This window comes from Pinus tabuliformis, chromosome J, assembly GCF_031772625.1.
Source record: "Pinus tabuliformis cultivar Carrire ecotype Pingquan chromosome J, CPIR1, whole genome shotgun sequence".
NCBI lineage: Eukaryota > Viridiplantae > Streptophyta > Pinopsida > Pinales > Pinaceae > Pinus > Pinus tabuliformis.
Window position 1 is genome coordinate 994,335,205 of NC_142295.1, and position 8,809 is coordinate 994,344,013.

Consider the following 8,809-nt stretch of genomic DNA (forward strand, 5'->3'; position numbering starts at 1 on the left):
AGTTCTGTAGAGAAAGAGAGAGAGATAATACATACAACAGAAGTCAACACTTTGACTTATCTGGATCTGAGCATAGATCATTTCCTATAATGATGAGATCAGTTGAAGACATTCTACTTCAACTGAATCTCCTAGGTGACGACTTCACCTATCCATTTCGTTCATCTGATGCACCTTACCATGTAGCATCATCATGCTACTTTATGCATCTTCATGCTGCTCATGATCACTGCTGCCCATACATGTCCATGACTTCATACTTCAACTGCTTATGCGTCATCATGCTTCATGCTGCCCATGTTGCCCATGATATCACCAAGCTTCATGCTGCCCATGCTGCATCACACTGTTCTATTGCTGAGTTTTTGTACACAACTTTACTGCCCTCCATCATCATGCTGTACATATTTTGCTGCTGTCATCATGATGACTGGTTAGGGTACCAAGCACCATTGAAACAGTCCTTCAAACAAGCTAGAACACTTCTCTGGATATGCTGTTGATTTGGGCATATGTACAAGTCCTCAAAACTCATACACAATCCTAGACTGTGGTGTTATGGCTTGCGGCCTAACACACAGTCTTTCTGTGGCTTCCAGGCAACATAACCCTTGTTTCTTGTCCTTCCGACAAGATCCCAACAGATCTATCCCTTAGCTCCTCGGTTCTCCTACAAGAAGAGAACAACTTCATGCAGTCATAAAAGAATACGCAAACAGTCTTGTCTCTATGACATTCTTGTCCCGTACAACAACTCGAACTTTCCTTCTTGCTGTCAACAGGCTTCAATTTGCTGTGTTAGTGTCTATTCTGGGAGTGCGTATTAGGCCTCTCTTATTTGTGGTTAGGGCCTCCTTAGGCTAGCGAAGATGGACTGCATTAGGCTGCGTATTAGGTCCTGAGTAGAAGTCTACAGGTCAGCGTATTAGGGCCTCCGTATAAAACTTTTGGACAGGGTAATAATGCCTCCATATTAAACTTCTGGACAACGTATTTAGTGCTTCCATATTAAACTTCTGGACAGCGTATTAGGTGCTTCCATATTAAACTTCTGGACAACGTATTTAGTGCTTCCATATTAAACTTCTGGACAACGTATTTAGTGCTTCCATATTGAACTTCTGGACAACATATTTAGTGCATCACTTGACTGTGTAATGGAGCTTCTTTAGTTAGTGGATAGGAGCCTTTCCTTGACTACGACTAAGGCACGTCTGAACTGTGGCTAGGGCACAACATAACTGCGGCTAGATCATTATCTCAATTGCGTATAGGGCATCATCTGAACTGTGCATAGGGTCTCCTCAATGTCTGCGGATCTAGCCTTATCCAAGCCTTCCTTTGTTGCGGATAGGGCCTTCCCTTGATAGCGGTTAAGGCACCTCTGAACTGTGGCTAGGGCACAGCTGAACTGCGGCTAGATCATCATCTCCACAACATACAATAGCTAGGGCATCATCCAAGGCCAATGTATTCTTCTTAGTGTCTCTCCTTCACCAATAACCCAAGACGTGGAGAGGAGGAGATCACTTGAAGAATATGTTATGTTAATGACTCCAAATCCTTTCTTATTTATACTAAAAGTGGATGATTGAATAGACATGACGTTTGGACTTCTAGAGCCTACATAAGAGTTGGTCAGCTTGATAATAATTACATAAACAAAATAAATTCATATCTTCATAAATACTTATCACAATCAGATGATCTTTGGATCAATCCTACACCTCTCGACAAGAGGGATCCAATAAAAATATCAGTTGCCATAAATATGTTGACCCACATGGATTTTGGCCCTAGTTGCCAATTTAACACTCCCTCTCAACTAGGGAGAACTCCATCCGGTGATCCATAAGTCCAATTGTACTATCTCTGCCATCAGTGCCCTGCATTGCTTTGCCCAACTCTGCTCAGCTCTATTGGCTCCTCTGGCTCTGCTCTGCTCAGCTCAGCTCAGCTTTGCTAGCTCTGCTCTACTCTGCTCAGCTCTGTTGGCTCTCCTCTGCTCTGTTGGCTCTGCTCAGCTCTGTTGGCTCAACTCTGCTTTGCTCAGCGCTGCTGGCTCTGCTCTGCTCTGCTCAGCGCTGCTGGCTCTGCTTTGCTCTGCTCAGCTTTGCTGGCTCTGCTCTGCTGAACTATGAAGAAGAAGAATTGATCGAGAATTCTCCATTGATCCGAAGTCAGTATTAGAGTGCGTACCACTGGTCCCAGACCAGTCTCAACCGACCCAAAATCAACGTCATAGTGGGTACCACTCCTACCACTGGTCCCAGACCAGTATTGTAGGCTCAGAGAGTGTACCATTGGTCCCAGACAAGTCTCAACCGACTCGAAGTCAACGTCATAGTATGTACCTCTCACTAGTCCCAGACCAGTCCTGCACTGACACGAAGTCAGTCTCGGAGTATGTACCACTGGTCCCAGACTAGTCTCAACCGACCCGAAGTCAGTGTCATAGTAAGGTACAACTCCTACCACTGGTCCCAGACTAGTATCATTGATCCCAGATCAATGGAGGTCTTCCTAGCATAGGGAGTATGGTAGATACAATGATGCGTCCATCGGTACTACTATGGTCCCTAACTTCATTTCCCTGTTGATTGATCAGTTGAGAGGTACTTCCCATGAGTCGTAGACTACATGAGTAGGATGCCTCGATAGGAGAACTAATCAATCCTGTCCTCACAGGAGAACACATCAATCCTCCTACAATCGCCATGGAGAACACATCAATCCAGGCCGCCATGGAGAACACATTAATCCAGGCGTCACAGGAGAACACATCAATCTTGCTACAATCGCCATGGAGAACACATCAATCCAGGCCTCACAGGAGAACTAATCATCCTGCTACACAGGAGAGCGAATCATCCCGTTCCACAAGAGAGCGAATCATCTTGTCCCACAAGAGAGCGAATCATCTTGTTCCAGTGCGCACCACTAGGAGAGGGTGAGTCACCTTGTGGTCGTATGTTGCTCCAGTAAGAACCGCAAGCCCCCCAGAGCTCCCAGAGCTCAATGTATGCAACATGCAGGACCCTTTTACAAAGGTCTCTTGACGACTCCAAGTCGTTCGGGAAAATCACAAATTTGATCTTTCCCCGGGGCTCTGACTTGTACATCATCTCAGTGCGATGGAGCCTCCTTGCTCATCGACTTACCATATCCCAGATAAGGCAGTATTTGATGTCTATCTGCTGGAGCAATCATTGAATACGGGATTCCTCAATAATCGAATCCCACCTCTGGTTGTCACAGAGAATCACAGTGGTATTCATCATGTGTACTCACTGAAGAGTTTCCACAACCAGGCAACTTCATACGAGATCATACTCGTAGTTATGTATTCGGTCTCGATGGTACTTATAACAACCGATTTCTGCTTCTTGCTCATTCATGATGGCGAAGCATAATCCAAAGAGAACCAACACTGAGAAGTGCTCTAGTGATCCTCCACAATGCCTGCCCAGTCAACATTCGAATAATCATGCAGTTTTCATATTTCCGGCAGTGTATCTCAATCCATGAGAGATTGAGCCCCGAAGATATCTCAGAGGATTCTTGGCACCAATTCAATGAGGTTCAACCAAATATGAGCTCACCATGCTAACTGCAAAACATATGTCTGGACGGAAGTTCACCAAGAACATCAACGTGATTGAGTTTATGAAATTCAGAGGCATTTCCCAAATCTAGTTCGACATCACTACCATATAGCTTCCGAAAGTTAATATCCTTGAGGTAGTCACAAGCTTGCAGTTTATCATTCCACATACGGAATCCAACTCCCTCCGTCTCCTACAAATGAGAGGGTCTGCACCTGTCAGACATAGGTGCCAGTATGAGAGGTTTATGATCCACAACCTTTGAGTAATGGTTTGGATCGATTTCACTCCTAGTGAATCTCAGCTTCATCAGATAGCGATCAATCCTCTCATACTATGCCCGGGTGTTTTGCTTCAAGCCATAGAGGGCTTTATTCCACCTGTATACATGAGATTCTTGTTCATGAATCTCAAACTCCTCGGGTTGTTCCAAACTTGTGGACCAACTACATGAGGGGGAATGGTTCCCTTGTAGGATTTTCCTTCGGTACATCTTAGACATGTACCTTCATGCTCTTTTTGAATTCAGGCATCTCTGCCCGTCTGACTCACAGACCTCCGGTGCTGTGTCAATGGACATGGTCCCCAGTGGACTTCTTGCAACTTGATACAACCCTGAACTCAAAAACATCTTCGAAAATTCAATTTTCAAACACGTACCTTTCCATTGACGAATGCCACCATAAAACCTTTGACTTCCATTCCCTTTTCGGGATAGTTGGCATCGACTCCAAGTGTAATCCCATGATTGTTTCCATCTCTACCAAATTAGAGAGTGCACCCTTCTATCTGATGAAGTGCCTTGAAGCACTACAATCAATATGCTAGAGTCCCAAAGAATGTGAAGGAAAGGGCCAATACAAGATAACACTTCTTTATCAGAAACAATATTTGATTCTTCTTACTTGAGGTTCCTTTCTTCCTTGAAGAGTCGGCCGTGTCTTTGACGACTTGCATCTCTGTCATTCGGACACTCCTTCACATAAGGGCCGAACTCATAACCAAGACATCTACCTTTCCATCCACCCTTAGATCCGAACTTCCCAATGAAATGATCTTTAGGCATGTCATCAAAAACTTCCGCTGCGTCATTATGATAACATTCTCTGCTTCAACTTCAATCTAGGTGAATTATGAAGAATCCATTGATCCTTCTGTTTTGTCCCAACTATCTTCGGTGATTGCTCTTTCTCTCTTGCTTGGGCGTTGTCTTCACCTTAGCTCTGATACCATGTTAATTTTGGGTATGTTCTATGCTGGTGCAATTTATTTAATTTCTTTTCCATATTAGCAATCACATCAGCATAAAGTAAACTGCAGATAGAACATAAATATAAATCGCAGAAGACAAGCCAAGACAAGAGGACACAAGATGTGGCGCAAGCCAGGGACAAACCCCACAATGAGTGGGGAAACCCTTTGATCAAATCTTCTTTTATCTTCAAAGTTCAGCAGAGAAAGAGAGAGAGAGAGAGAGAGAGAGAGAGATAATACATTTACAACAAAATTCAACACTTTGACTTATCTGGATGTGAGCATAGATCATTTCCTATAATGATGAGATTAGTTGAAGACATTCTGCTTCAACTGAATCTCCTAGGTGATGACTTCACCTATCCATTTCGTTCATCTGCTGCACCTTACCGTGTAGCATCATCATGTTGCATCATGCATCTTCATGCTGCTCATGATCACTGTGCTGCCCATACATCAAGTTGTCCATGACTTCATACTTCAGCTGCTCATGCATCATCATGCTTCATGCTGCCCATGCTGCCCATGATCTCACCAAGCTTCATGCTGCCCATGCTGCATCATACTGTTCTATTGTTGAGTTGTTGTACACAACTTTACTGCCCTCCATCATCATGCTGTACATATTTTGCTGCTGTCATCATGATGACTGGTTAGGGTACCAAGCACTATTGAAACAGTCCTTCAAACAAACTAGGACACTTCTCTGGATATGCTGTTGATTTGGGCATATGTACAAGTCCTCAAAACTCATACACAATCCTAGACTGTGGTGTTATGGCCTGCGGCCTAACACACAGTCTTTCTGTGGCTTCCAGGCAACATAACCCTTGTTTCTTGTCCTTCCAACGAGATCCCAACAGATCTATCCCTTAGCTCCTCTAACTCGGTTCTCCTACAAGAAGAGAACAACTTCATGCAGTCACAAAAGAATACACAAACAGTCCTGTCTCTATGACAGTGCTGTCACCTACAACAACTCGAACTTTCCTTCTTGCTGTCAACAGGCTTCGATTTGCTGTGATAGTGTCTATTCTGGGAGTGCGTATTAGGCCTCTCTTATCTGTGGTTAGGGCCTCCTTAGGCCAGCGAAGATGGACTGCATTAGGCTGCGTATTAGGGCCTGAGTATAAGTCTACAGGTCAGCGTATTAGGGCCTCCGTATAAAACTTTTGGACAGTGTAATAGTGCCTCCATATTAAACTTCTGGACAACGTATTTAGTGCTTCCATATTAAACTTTTGGACAACGTATTAGGTGCTTCCATATTAAACTTCTGGACAACGTATTTAGTGCTTCCATATTAAACTTTTGGACAACGTATTTAGTGCTTCCATATTAAACTTCTGGACAACGTATTTAGTGCATCACTTGACTGTGTAATGGAGCTTCTTTAGTTAGTGGATAGGAGCCTTTCCTTGATTGCGGCCTTTCCTTGATTGCGGCTAAGGCACGTCTGAACTGTGGCTAGGGCACAACAGAATTGCGGCTAGATCATTATCTCAACGGTGTATAGGGCATCATCTGAACTGTGTATAGGGTCTCCTCAATGTCTACGGATCTAGCCTTATCCAAGCCTTCCTTTGTTGCAGATAGGGCCTTCCCTTGACAACGGCTAAGGCACCTCTGAACTGTGGCTAGGGCACAACTGAACTGCGGCTAGATCATCATCTCCACAACGTACACCAGCTAGGGCATCATCTAAGGCCAACGTATTCTTCTTAGTGTCTCTCCTTCACCAATAAACCAAGACGTCGAGAGGAGGAGATCACTTGAAGAATATGTTATGTTAATGACTCCAAATCCTCTCTTATTTATACTAAAAGCGGATGATTGAATAGACATGACGTTTGGGCTTCTAGAGCCTTCATAAGCGCTGGTCGGCTTGATAATAATTACATAAACAAAATAAATTCATATCTTCATAAATACTTATCAGAATCAGATGATCTTTGGATCAATCCTACACCTCTCGACAAGAGGGATCCAATAAAAATATCAGCTGCCATAAATAAGCTGACCCATATGGAGTTTGGCCCTAGTTGCCAATTTAACACTCCCTATCAACTAGGGAGAACTCCATCCGGTGATCCATAAGTCCGATTGTACTATCTCTGCCATCAGTGCCCTGCACTGCTCTGCCCAACTCTGCTCAGCTTAGCTCAACTTAGCTCTGCTAGCTCTGCTTTGCTCTGCTCAACTCTGCTGGCTCTGCTCAACTCTCCTGGCTTTGCAAAGCTATGCTGGCTCTGCTCTACTCTGCTTAGCTCTGTTGGTTCAACTCTGCTGGCTCTGCTGGCTCTGCTCTGCTCTGCTCAGCTCTGCTGAACTATGAAGAAGAAGAATTGATCGAGAATGTCTTATACCATTCTCCATTGACCTAAAGTTGGTCTCAGAGTGCGTACCACTAGTCCCAGACCAGTCTCAACCGACCCATAGTCAGCGTCATAGTGGTTACCACTCCTACCACTAGTCCCAGACCAGTATCGTAGGCTCAGAGAGTGTATCACTGGTCCTAGACAAGTCTCAACCGACCCGAAATCAGCGTAATAGTATGTACCACTCTCACTGGTCCCAGACCAGTCCTGCACTGACACGAAGTTAGTCTCGGAGTATGTACCACTGGTCCCAGACCAGTCTCAACCGACTCGAAGTCAGTGTCATAGTAAGGTACAACTCCTACCACTGGTCCCAGACTAGTATCATTGATCCCAGATCAATGGATGTCTTCCTAGCATAGGGAGTACGGTAGATACAATGATGCGTCCATCGGTACTACTATGGTCACTAACTTCATTTCCCTGCTGATTGATTAGTTGAGAGGTACTTCCCATGAGTCCCAGACTACATGGGTAGGATGCCTCGATAAGAGAACTAATCAATCCTGTCCTCACGGGAGAACACATCAATCCTCCTACAATTGCCATGGAGAACACATCAATCCAGGCCACCACGGAGAACACATTAATCCAGGCCTCACAGGAGAACACATCAATCTTGCTACAATCGCCATGGAGAACACATCAATCCAGGCCTCACAGGAGAACTAATCATCCCGTTCCACAAGAGAGCGAATCATCCCGTTCCACAAGAGAACGAATCATCTTGTCCCACAAGAGAGCGAATCATCTTGTTCCAGTGCGCACCACTAGGAGAGGGTGAGACACCTTGTGGTCGTATGTTGCTCCAGTAAGAACCGCAAGCCCCCCAGAGCTCCCAGAGCTCAATTTATGCAACATGCAGGGCCCTTTCAAACACATACCTTTCCATTGACGAATGCCACCATAAAACCTTTGACTTCTATTCCCTTTTCGAGATAGGTGGCATCGGCTCCAAGTGTAATCCCATGATTGTTTCCATCTCTACCAAATTAGAGAGTGCACCCTTCTATCCAATGAAGTGCCTTGAAGCACTACAATCAATATGCCAGATTCCCAAAGAATCTGAAGGAAAGGGCCAATACAAGATAACACTTCTTTATCAGAAACAATATTTGATTCTTCTTACTTGGGGTTCCTTGCTTCCTTGAAGAGTCGGTTGTGTCTTTGATGACTTGCATCTCTGTCATTTGGACACTCCTTCGCATAAGGGCCGAACTCATAACCAAGACATCTACCTTTCCATCCACCCTTAGATCCTAACTTCCCAATGAAGTGATCTTTAGGTATGTCATCAGAAACTTCCGGTGCATCATTCTGATAACATTCTCTGCTTCAACTTCACTCTAGGTGAATTATGAGGAACCCATTGATCCTTTTGTCTTGTCCCAACTGTCTTTGGTGATTGCTCTTTCACTCTTGCTTGGGCATTGTCTTCACCTTAGCTCTGATACCATGTTAATTTTGGGTATGTTCTATGCTGGAGCAATTCATTTAATTTCTTTTCCATATTAGCAATCACATCAGCATAAAGTAAACTGCAGATAGAACATAAATATAAATCGCAGAAGA